The sequence below is a fragment of the Zalophus californianus genome, chromosome 13, assembly GCF_009762305.2.
Source record: "Zalophus californianus isolate mZalCal1 chromosome 13, mZalCal1.pri.v2, whole genome shotgun sequence".
Taxonomy (NCBI): Eukaryota; Metazoa; Chordata; class Mammalia; order Carnivora; family Otariidae; genus Zalophus; species Zalophus californianus.
The window spans coordinates 2,917,113-2,929,612 of NC_045607.1; the positions used below are offsets into that span (position 1 = coordinate 2,917,113).

The 12,500-nt window shown below is 63.6% G+C and overlaps 1 non-coding gene across 1 annotated transcript; it reads left to right on the top strand.

Annotated features, from left to right (window-relative positions):
* The first annotated feature begins 11,612 nt into the window (after positions 1-11,612).
* On the top strand, positions 11,613-11,738 carry LOC113935205. Its single transcript, XR_003523956.1, has one exon. It is a non-coding gene; the product is annotated as a U6atac minor spliceosomal RNA (small nuclear RNA).
* The last annotated feature ends 762 nt before the right edge of the window (positions 11,739-12,500 follow it).

Consider the following 12,500-nt stretch of genomic DNA (forward strand, 5'->3'; position numbering starts at 1 on the left):
ATGCATGCGCACACCTGCACACATGCCCACGCGTGCACACATGCACGTGCACACACCTGCACACACCTGCACACGCGCCCGTGCACGCACACATGCACGTGCACACACGCCCACATGCTTGCACATGTACACACGTGTGCACACATGAACACACCGACCCGCGGGCATGCAGACACTCACACACATGCATGCTCGCACACGCACACACGGGAAAACAGTGCAAAGATGTGCACACAAATGCCAACCCAGGTGGTGTCCGGGTGTGGAACTGATTTCTGGCTGGTCACCTCCCGATCCCTTCTGCTCTGTGTATGCGGAGTCCATCTGACTTTCTCATGACCACAAGATACTAGAACTTAGTGCTTTTCCTAAGCTCTGCGTGGAGCCCCGAACAGGCCCTGCAAAGGCGCGGGTGGATGTGTCTATAAAGCGGCTGCCCACTCCATCTGGGGCCTCTCACCTGCGAGTACCTTACCTGTGGAGGGGCAGTGACGCCTGACCCACCCGCCCCGGGGTCTCTGAGGGTCACACCGGAGCATCGCTGGGACTGTGGTGGACTCTGAAACCGTCTGCTGACCCCTCCCACTGGGGGAACTGAGACTCAACCTGCGGGACCCTGTGCTGGGACCTCGCCCCCATCCCGTGGGAGCATCTGTCCGGGAGCACCCGCACAGAGAGGAGCCCACTCCCAGGGCCGCCCGGGCAGGCCATGCGACTCTCCAGGGACCCCAAAGTGGGAGAGGCCTCACCGGAGAGCTGCTTGCTGAGGTGGAAGCCAAGCCTGCTCCCCTCACTTTCCTGGCCCGCTCGACTCCCCCACCCCATTTCTCCCATCAATCTGAGGTGGGACAGCGCGGGGGAGACTGGCGTTGCCTGGACAGCAATGTAGGGTCGTTGGCCCATAGAAGGAACTAGAAGCCCGGCATGGAAGAAGCCTCTAAGGAGTGCAGACAGCTGGAGAAGAGCCCGGGGTCTGTCAGCACCCACCCCACGCGGGGCTGAGTAGGGGCGGGGGTCCTGGCGGGGAGGGATCCCCAAGGCCACGGGGAGGAAGGAAGGCTGAGGAGGAGCAGGGCTGAGGGTGTTCGATGTTGTGATGGTTCAGTCAGAGGACCCGCACCGCTGGCTGAGAATACGCGGAGGTCCCGAGCGACCATAGGAGGGGGAGCCCAGCTCAAGTGGAGGGGTTCGTGGGCGAACGGGTGGGGGAGCGGGGGGGGCCTGGCCCCCTCAGTAGCTCCAGACTCACTGGGCGCACACTGGCAGCCTGATGCAGTCCGCACCGGGCTGCGTGGACGGGGCCCTCGGGCCCACCCTGGACACGGGCCTGGAAGGAAGGGGAAGCTTGCAGACCAGAATCCCAAGGTCGCAGGGCCAAGTGTGGAGGATGCTGGCGCCCCACGGAGCAGAGGCGATGGTGGGGGTTACTCCAGGCTAAATAAATAAGCCAAGTGAGCAGGAAGACACCACACACCTGTTGGTCCATGAGCCAGCTCTGCAGGGAGCCTGGTGCGGCACCAGGGCGGGCTGCAGGAGGGGGCTCACGAGGAGGGCCCCCTGCAACACAGCCGGGCCGAGGCGCCCTGGGGAGAGCTGCAGCCTGGCTGGCCCTCCTGTCCTGTCCTTAGACCCAAAGATTAGAGCCTGGCCAGCTCCTGTTCCCCCCAGTAGGCCTGCTGCCTGCAGAGGATGCGCAGGCACAGGGAGGAGAAGGCTGTCCTGCTCATGGGACATCGGAGCCGCCTCTGGGCTCTCGGCCCTGACACAGGTGGTCACAGAGCCCGCCCACCTGGGCAACTCCTGGGCTCTAGGACCCCCCCGCCATGGCTGCCCAGTCAGGCCTCCCTCTCTCAACTCTGCCCCTGCCACCTGGAGACCCTCTCCTCCCTGCCTGCTGCCCCCATCCCTTGCTCGTGAACTTGGCACAAGGCCCCTGGGTGTGCCCCCCCTGGGCCAGGAGTGCAGCAGAGGGGGAGACGAGGCAGACCCCCAGCAGCAGGCCGAGGCGTGGGCCCCCTGCAAGGGAACGGTGCTGGGCTTGAGGGCGTCCTGGAAGGAGAGAGGCGCTGGCAGGGTGGGGGTGTTCTGGGCCTGATGGAAAGGTTAACTGTGTGTCTATGAGCCCCTGAAATTGGTGCACGCACGGAGATGCATTTTTCTGGAGAGGGGAACAGGACCCCCCATGACCCCCTCCCCTAGGAAAAAAGTCTTCCCATTTCCCAGATGCAGAAGCAATGTCTCCAAGGTCAAGAAGGGGCTGGTAATAGAGCGGGGGCCAAAACCCAGTCCTGACGCCTGGCACGGGACTGCTTCCCCCGGGAGGGGCAGACCCCTCTGTGGGTAGAGGAGGAGAGCCGGCAGGCCAGGAAAAACAGCCATGCTCATTCTGCCCAGCCCCACCTAGTCTTTATGATAACCCCATTTTACAGATGCAGGAACTGAGGCCCGGGCAGTGTGGTGGGGTGAATGCTGGCCCCACAAGCTGCATCTCCTGGAGCCTGTGAATGTGACCTTATCGGGAACAGGTCTTTGCAGATGTAATTATGCTGAGGTCTTGACACGAGGTCATCCTGGATTGGGGTGGACCCTAAGCCCGATGACAAATGTCCTTACAAGAGACAGAAAAGGAGAGGCCGTGTGAAGGTGGAGCAGACTAGAGGGGTGGCCACAGCCCAAGAGCACTGGGGCCACCAGGCTGGGAGAGGCAGGAAGGACCCTCCCCCAGAGCCCCCAGGGGAAACGTGGCGGCGCTATGACACCTGGGTTTGGGACTTGTGGCCCCCAGAACCGGGAAGGAATACATTTCTGTTGTTTTCAGCCTCCCAGCCTGTGGTCCTTTGCTACAGCAGCCACAGGAACCCCATGCGGAGACCACGCAGGGGTTCAGCCATGCGGGAGGGACCCCGGAGTCCCAGCCCCACACAGCCCTGCGCCGCCCCGGGACCCAGAGCTCCAGCAAAGCAGGGGTGGGCTCCTTCCTGCCTCGACCCCAGGTTCCCACCACCCCCCAGCATCAGTCCACACCTGGGACCTGCATCGCCTGCAGCATGCCCGGGCGTTTGGCATGTTTCTTGCCCCTATGCGGGCAGCAGGCCAGGCATGGAGCCTGCAGGGAGCTGGGGACGTGATCAGGCCGAGGCTCAGCGGGATGGGAAACAGCAGAGGCTACTGGGGCCACGGGCAACACCACGGGGGACAGGGTCAGGGGCAGGATGTTTGGGGAGCCAAGAATGGGCTGGGCCAGGCCCGCAGCATCCAGGCTTCCTCCCGGGCCCACCCCTCTGTCCAATCCCCCGTGAGACCTTCCCAGTCAGGCCTGCCTCTGGGGCCGTGTCCTCCGTGTCCACAAAAAGTCTGGATTGGGGCCCAGGCACATGACTTGAAAGATGCCCCCCACCCCCTGGTCCGCTGTGATCCCACCCTGCACTTGCTTCCTCGCCCACAAATAGGAGCACACCCCCTACCCTCCGGCTCCAGGGAGGGGAGATGGCATAGAGCCAGCCCTGGGAGTGCACGCCGATGTCCCCTGACATAGTCTCGGTGGAGGGAGCAAATGAGGGTGGGGCAGAAGGAGGCAGAAGGCCCCCACCCCCCTCCGCAAGGGCACCTTGGCCACGCGCCTCCTGCCTGGTTGTCCCCAGGGCTCCCCCGGAGCTGGGAACAGTGCCGGTCCATGCCTGGGCCAGAGGCAGCTAGAGTGCACATCCAGAACGGCCTCCCCAAATCCCTCCTTGCCTCCTCCAAAGCGTCGCCAGCGGGAGAGGGCTCTGCTAACCCCCTCCCCGAGGAGAAGTGTGGGCAGAGCACACTCCAGCCCCCTCGGTGCAACACCCAGGGCCCTGGACGAGATGGACGGGCAGGGCAGGGACTGCTGGAGGCCTGGAGAGGCATCAGGGCGGCAAGCCAGCCAGCCCCACATCCCACCTAGGCAACCACGGTGACTCACTGGGCTGCCTCCCCCACGCTGCCCACCTTTGCCCTGTGGCATCTGATCCTATCATCTGCCCCCTACCCCTGCTCACCTGCACAGCCTCCCATAGCCCCACCAGCCTCCTGGCCTCTGGGCCTTCCTGAGCTTCTCCCCTTCTTCCAGTCTCGGGGCCACTCCTGCTTTTCTCCACCCCAGGGCCTTTGTACAGGCTGGGTCTTCCCAGAGCCCTCCCCGCTTTCCCCGGACAAACTCAGCCTGTCCTTTCCCGGCCTCTCCTAGACAAGTTCCCTCGGCCCCTAGAACTCAAAATCCAAGTCAGGAAACCTTTGTCTACTGCCGGCTTTCCTCCAAGAGGATAGGCCATGCAGGGCAAGACACGCAGTAGGTCTTCAATAAGCACAGGTTCCCCAGAGGAAGAGCATCAGAGACCAGCGCTCAGCAAGGTTTCCTCCATGCCCCCCAAGAGGCCCCCGGGATGGGCCTCGTTTCTCGCTTCTGCCCTCCTTTCACAGTTGAGAAGACGGTGCAGAGAGAAAGGGACTTGCCCCAGGGCCCTCTGCGGCTCATTCAAAGGGGGACATTTTGGACAGCCCGACCACAGCAGCTCACAGCAGCCTGTACCCCACCAGGCCTGCCCCTGCCCTGCCCCCGCCCCCGGGGATGGGCCATACCCCAGCTTGGAAAGCGCTGGGTGAACAGAGGGGAGCAGACTTCTTCCATGCGGGACTTGTCAGAGCCTTCGCTGCTCGGCATGCGGGCCCTCCGGGAGCACCGCGAGCAGAATTTCCCAAACATATTTGGCCATGGGTGGCACTGGGGAGTGGGGGGTGGGGGGCAAGGGGTTGTGGCGTCTGATGGAAGTCTCGGTCCCTGAGAGAGGGTGGGGCTAGCCTGGGCTTTTCAGTTACCCAGAGCTGCCTTCAAGTCCCTCTGTTCCCTTCTAGCTGGCGGTCCTCTCTGAACCTCAGCTTTCTCCTCTGTCACATGCAGAAAGGAGAGCCCAGGTAGCAGGGGCAGAAGAACTCTTGTAAGCTCCTGGCTCCAGCAGGCCCCCGGGGTCGGGGGGCGGGGGGTGAAGGCAGCTTTGATTGGCCAGACTGGGAGAGAGCCGGGAGCCCGGGCCTCCCCCTTCCTCCTGAGTCAGCCATGCTTTGTCTGGCAGCATCTTCTACAGTAAACCTTTTCCAGTGCGTGTTTAAGGATGAGTTTTGCTGCCCCATGTGAGGATTTGTCAGTGCTTCATCAGGAGTCCCCCACCATCCCTGCCAAGCTGGGCCCGCGGGGACCAAGAACTGGGGGGGCTGTGTCTGCCCCCCACCCAGGGCCTGGGCCCTGCAGCGCCGAGAACGCTCGGCCCTCCTCCAGCACCAGTTTCTCCGGATTCCAACTGGGGGGACCAGAACCTGCAGCCTTTCGGAAACATCCAGGGGACCGTGGTGGGATTTAACCCCCGTGTGGCGTGCACTGGTCACCTGAGCCTCCGTGCCGCACCTGCATCACGCGGTGATGCACAGCCCCCCTGCTGTGTGAGGACAGGTGAGGGATCGGAGAACCCAGCCCAGCACTGGCCACGCGGACCTGTCCGGACTCGGTCATTTGTCTCCCCCTCCTGGAACCCCGAGGACCAAAGCCCCAGAGGGGCACACACAGGTGTAGAGAAGACTAGACCGTTTTCCCATCCTTGTCTCTCCAGCCACGGGCAGGGCCCCTATTCTGCCCCAGCCGGCATCCACCAGCGACCAAACCAGCAGGGGAGTAAAGCAGGGCCTGGCTGCCAGGCTGCCCCGGGCCCCCCCGCGCACAGAGCCACACAGCAGGGCGGCCCTGAGCCAGCTCCTGGAGGGCCGTGACCCGGGTCTCAGGCCCGCAGGGTCACAGGCCTGAGCCTCCTCCTTCCCTCGCCAGCCCTCTTGGGAGGCTGCAGGGGGCCGGTGCTGGGATATTTATATCCCAGAGGAAGGGCAGCCCCCGCACTTGGTCCACGCAGAGCTTCCGGGCCAGGGGGCCATGGGGCCAGGGCAGAACCAGGGCGCTCTGGAGGCCTCCCAGTCACGCAAGGGAGGCCTCCGGCCAAACGCCAACCCTGGGAACACTCCGTCCCCTCCTCCCTCCCCACGTCCGGGGGTCAGTGGTCACTTTATTAATAGCAGCCCCTGAGGAGAGGCCTCACCCCTGGACGGTCATCACTCTCCCTGCAGGCGTGGCCGAGTGGCCGGGGGGCATCCCTGGGAGGGATCCAGGGAGCCCCTGGAAGTGATGGCTGGGGGTAGGGGGGGACACATCATCACCCGGCCTGGAGCCTCCACGGATGTGCAGAGAAACAAAACAAAAGCAGCTTTCAAAGATCGCGTGTTCTCTCTGCCACCAACTGCAAGACACATCAGCCCATAACAGCTCTCGGGGGCAAAGAGAAGGCGCACTGACTCTGTACGTAGACAGAGCTACACGCCCACGCGCCCCGTCCACGGGATGAGAGGGCAACCATGTCTGCACCGCAAGGAATATCCTATTTTAAAACCATCAGGGCCCATTAATACCCAGAGAAAAATCTGGAAACATTTACCACAAAGGCCTTATCTGGACACCCCCCTCCCCTGCACAGAAACCTCCTGACAGGCGGCCTGCCCAGGACGCCGCCCATCAACAAGCCATCACAACTCCGCCATTTACAGGAAAAAGGAAACTGATAATAATGCAAATCACTCTCCTCCGTAAAATGCAAAAAACTGTGCCCACCGACTGGGTTGTGTGGTCAGATCAGGGCTATTTTGCTTGGTGTGGCTTTAAATGCACACGCAATGAGTAGGTATTCTTGTATAATAGCGGGAAAACGGGCTTCTGGAAGAACTAACGCCGATAAATGTCCAGGTTACACCCGACGGAGCATCTGCAGGTCAGGCACGTTCCAGGAACTCCACAAACCCACTAGCCCTCCTGGACTGCAGACCCCACTGCCTGCCTCCCTGGGGTACCCCCTTCAGACATCCCGTAAACGCCCAGAGCCCAGGTTTCTCTATCTGAGAAATGGGATAGGAAGAGCCTGCCCTCCTGAGCCTTGCCCAGAGCCAAGCCCCAAGCTCCGGTCCTGTCGGGGAAGGAAACTGAGGCACCGGGCAGGTTAGGCGACTTTCCCAGAGCCACAGCTAGCCAGACGGTGTGCTAAGGAAGCCGGCTGTGCTCAAGGGGCTGACGCTTAGCGCAGGTTGGCCGCCCCCGGCCCAGGACCTGGCGCCCAGGCCCGGTCGCCCACACCCGCAGCCTGGACGCTGGAAGGGACAGGCCCGCCCCCTGGTGGACGCTCCTGGAACTGCCCAGCGAGGCATCCCTCCCACAGACCCCAAAGTGCGGGCGGAGGGCAGGAACCCACCACCGTGGGGACAGCCCATCGGCCAGTCCTAGGCCAGCGGGACAGGAGCCAGAGGACGGGGGCATCCACAGGCCACGGCCTGCCCGATTCCAAAGGCCCCTGGTCTGTTTGGTGGCCGCGAGCAGTGACCTTGAAGCTGACCCTCTGGGCCCCAGCAGTCACGCCAGAAGGCTCATGATGGCCAGCCCCAGCCGAGTCCTGGGTCACCAAGGCCTTCCGTTCCATAAGGCAACGAGTCCTCAGGGCCTGTCGCCCTTCCTGGGAATGTCACTGCTCTCCCCTCCCAGCTGAGAACCTCCCAGGAACCCGGCAAGGCCTTTGGGGCCGGCTGGGCAGTCGGCAGAGGCGGGGAAGAGGCAGGGGGCCGTGCAGGTCACAGGCGCTACCAGCAAGATGTGTGTCCAAGAGGAAGTCTCTGGATCGAGCTGTAGCTCCAGTCTCACCGCCGAACCCCAAATCCTGCAGGAGCTCTACCCCCACCACCGAACCCTGAATCCTGCAGGATTGTGCTGGATGGCAGGTGTTTCCACTCTGCTCCCATCTCTGGCCCTGCCCGTCCTCGGGGGGCCAGGGACTCCGAGCTATGAGAGCCGGGAGACCTGGGTCACATGGCTGGGTTTCTGGGGGGGAGCCCATGTGGGGAGACCCCAATGGCCGCAGACTTGCCACCTGAGTCCAGGCTTCTCCAGATCTGACGCAGAGACTTGGTCGAGATCAGGAAAATTGAAGCTCCCCAAAGCCACTGGGGCCTGGACATGAGTATTGTAGGCAGGGCCGGACAGCGTTTCTGCTCTGAACAACGGGGAGCACGGCCTGAAGCTTGCTGAGCGCTCCCGGGGCCCCTTGACGGGCCGGACTCCAGCTGGGTCTGCAGAGCCCAGGTCTCAAAGCGCCTGGCCCGCAAACCTGGACTTGGCCACCAGGAGACGCTCTTGGGGTGAGCCCTAGGGTCAGGATTATTCTTCCTTCCTCCCCTCTGTCCCTGCACGTGGCCTTGCTCCTCCTCTTGCTGCTTCTCCCTTCCCTGCGCTCTCTACTCTCCCCCCTGCACATCCCACAGCCCATCAGCCAAGACACTGCGCCCCGGGCCTCTCCCTCCCATTCTCATGAGCTCCACGTCCACCAGTGGGCTCTTCCTTTGGGCGGGGGGCGGGGGTCATGCAATCTTGTTTCACACAGAAGTTCCCAGACAAGCTTCTTCTCCACAGGGACAGCGAGTGGTCTCGTGGAGCACACTGTGCGAAATGCCTCGTGGGCAAATGACTAAAGTCCCCTCTCCTGTTACCAAGGCTGCAGGACTGCGCAAGTAAAGCTTCAGGACCCTCAGCTAAGTTTGAATTTCAGAAGAACAATGGATAACTTTTAGCATAAGTATATCCCATAAAATATTCGGGACATACATACACAAAAACATTGCTATTTGATAAAATCCTGTATTTTATCTAGCAATTCCAGAGGACACTCGGAGAAGGGTCTACACAGGCCTGGGGCTTCACCAGGGCTGGAAGGAAACACCCACTTCCGCCATCTGGGAGTTGGGGGCTGGGTCCTCACCCCAAACCCTAGCAACAACCCGCTGGGTGCCCTAGGGCAAGTGCCTCCCCTCCCTCCGTTTCGGCATGGGCAAAATGGACAGGTCAGCAAGGTGAGCTCACCTTCTCTTACTTCTGGAACTTTCTCTGGGTGTTGCCTGATTTCATGTGGGGGCCTCTGGGGTTGGCCCCTGGGGAGGGTCCAGTGGATTCTGTTCCTGGTGAACTCAGGGGGAGTGAACAGCAAATTGCCCCCCTGTAGGTGAGGACTCCGCTGGTCCATCCGGCCTCCTGCCTACAACACGAGGCAGGTGGCCAACGCTTCCTCTGGCCCAGAGCAACCTGCTAGCCCAGGAGGGCTCTCCCAGCCAGGGTCTCACTATGTGGGGTAGAGCTGAGAACGTGCCAGGACCAGGGCTGGAGGCAGGGGTCTCGCAGCAGCAGCCCATGGATTTATTCCACGTACGCTATGGGATGCCCTCCCTTCGGTTCAACAGCGAAGGGGACGGGAGGTGCCGTCTGGCCTCAAGTCCTGGACGCCCGCGCAGCAGACACCCAGAAAAGCAGCCTCAGTAAATGCCGCCTGGGAGGGATCTGCTACCTCCTGGGTCCTTCCCGCCTGATCCTTCCAACCCCACAAAGACCTGATTCTACAAACCCTTCCCACACTTGTCATTCTTGCTGAGTCCCCTGGAAGACACGGCATCTCCCACCCTCCACCCGGAGCAGACAGGCTGCTCAGGGATGGGGAAGCGGACATGCTCTGTGAAATGCAGATTCTTGGGCCAGACCCAGTCTTTTGATTCAGACTCTGGGAGGTGGTCCCAGGGACCTGCATTTTGATCCCAGGTGGTTTGGATTCACTCTGAAGCTCGCGAGGCCTGGCCTGCGGTTCCCGAGGAGCCAGCTGCCCCTTGGTTCCACGCCCACGTGGCCCAGGAGCTTGCAAACCCAGCGGAAGGAGGCCCCACGGGGCCTGCAGATGGGCAGGAGACATCACTGAGACCCAGCTGGCTCGGGTGGAGCCTCCTGTGTGCCCAGACCTGAGGGGCCCCGTAGGGCCAAGGCAGAGAGCTGGGGTACAGAAGCCAGCTGTGAGCACGAGAGTCGGGCACAGGCCGACAAGACGAAACACGGACTCCCTCCCACGGACACCCAGTGTGACCGCGCCCAAACTACCCAACCGCTTCGGCCTCTACATCTTCAGCTATAAAATGGGGGCGCCAGACGGCCTCTTGCTCGCGGGAGTTGGGGAGTTGGAGGGCACGTGTGCCCAGGTCACACAGCTCACCCCGGGGCCCTGACTGCGGCCCCTCTCCACTGAGTGCCCTGGTCACCCCCGGCTCTTCTCCCCTCAGGTGCTCTGCAAAAGCGGGCGGAGTCGCTCGTCCCACCCTAGGCTGGCTCTGCATCGGTAACTAAGGGGGCTCACCCCAACTTCTCATCGGTGGGCGGGTGCGGGGAAGCTGGCCTCCCGCAGGCAGGGTCCACCCCGCAGCCCCCGCCCCACCAGGGGGGGCCCACCACCACCCCTTCTCGGCCCCGCCCCGGGCCCCTGGGCTCCAGACTGAGGGCGTCGGAGAAACAAGAACTGCCTCGACCAACAAACTAAGTCTTGTCTTTTCTAATTAACAATTAGACCTCTTCCGAGTTTTCTGATGCAGTTTGGGAGGCAGGCATCCGCACAAGCACCGAGAAATGCCACCCGCGGCTCACAGCCCACAGCCGCCCAGAGTCAGCCCCTGCAGGCCGGCGTTCCCTCCTGGCACTGACACATCCACGTGCACGGACACACGCGTGTGGACGTACAGGTGCACACGCATGCACAGGTGCACGCACACCCGTGCTCGCTCACCGCACACGCGTGTTCGGCCCCCGTACGTACACGTACTCACCACACACGTGTCCGCGCACCGCACACACGCACACACGTGTGCACTCACCGTACACGTACGCACACGGGTTCACTCAGCGCACACACGTGCACACGCACCCGGCACCCGTACGCACACACGCTCTTCCGCGGCACGCGCGTGGGAGCCGCGGAAGGCGCCGCGTCACCGCCGCGGGCTACGGCCCTGGGGGACAGGGAGGCGGGAAGCATCGGGCTTAAACCCTCAAGCCCCGAGGAAAGGGCAGACAGGAGACGTGGATGCCCGCTATGCGCAGACTAGCCCTTTCCGGGCCTCGAACCCGCGGCCCTCGGAGTGTGCGCAGCGGCCATGGAGCATGCGCTAAGCCGTGCCAAAAAAAAAAAAAAAAAAAGGGCTCGGAGCAAGCGCAGGCCGCGCCCCTGCAACCCTCGCCTCCAGCACCCACAGTTCCAAGCGCAGGGCCGCGTCCGGAAGTCCGCGGAGCCGATCTCCATTCCTCGTCCTCTGATTCGCTCCAAACCACCTCCATTTCCGCAGGAAGTGCCGAGTCTCTGCCCGACCGACCGCGAGGCGTGTGGGGGTAGGAAGTGCGTGAGGGCCCTGTTTTGTTTCCGGGGGAATCTAGTTTTCTGAAGGACGCTGGGGACTTCCGCATGTCCCTCCCAGCTTCTGATTGGCTGGTTTTATGAATACATTAGGGCAGGGAATGGCGAGGTTTTCCACACGCGGCAGCGACTGTAGGGATTTGGCGATAGTATGCGAACAGTGGCGGCTCCCCGCTGTGGGAAGGCGTCCCACCGGCGTGCCATTTCGGTACGAGTTCCCTCCCGCCCCCCCGCCTCGGTCACCGTAAGCGCAAAGCGGCGGGCTCGCGGAGCCATAAATAGCGGGCGGCCGGGAGGGGAGGCGTGTTGTATGAAAGGAGAGAAGGTTAGCACTCCCCTTGACAAGGATGGAAGAGGCCCTCGGGCCTGACAACACGCATACGGTTAAGGCATTGCCACCTACTTCGTGGCATCTAACCAACGTTTTTCTTCCCCGTCGGCTCCCGCGCGGGGGCGGGGCGGGAGCCGGGCTCCGGCGGGAGGGCCGCCCGAGGCCGGGGGCACGCCGGGCACGGAGCGGCGGGGGCGCCCCGCGGGCATGGCCGCGGCACCCGGCACTTGTCGCCCGGCCGCCGGCCGCCGTGAGGACGAGCGCGCCGCCCCCTGGCCCAGGCGCCCCGCCAGCGCAGCGCAGGGGGCGGACGGCCCGGACACGCGCGCCCGCCCGCGGCCCTGGCTCAGGGGCTCAGCCCGGCCTCCCGCCGCGGAGTCCCCGCGTCCCTGGCGGCTCAGCACCGCGGCCCTTCCTGAGCGCCTTCCGGAGCCGCCGGCGGGCCGTGATGCGGCGCCGAGCAGGACCTGCCGGGGGGCCGTGCACGCGCCGCCGTTCCCCCGCTCTGTCCGGGGCACGGGCCAGCGCACGCTCCACCGCGCAGGCAGCTGTCCGTCGAGCCGAGCAAACCCGCCCGGCCCACAGCCCCCTGCCAGAGGTGCAGGCAGCACCAGCCGCCTCACGGGGAACCGGGAGCGGAGGCTGGCCCGCAGCCCCTCCGACCGCGCGCCGACCCGGGCCTGGGAGCCAACGGGACGCACGGGTGCTGCGAGTCGGGGCGAGGACAAACGAGGGCACCCGGACATTCCAGCGCTCCAGCGACGCAGGTGGGGGCCCTGCTGGGGCCCCGGGTCACCCGGCCCGCCGTGGAGCGCGTGTCAGCACGCACACGTGCGCGTGGGACGGCAGGTGCCTGGGCG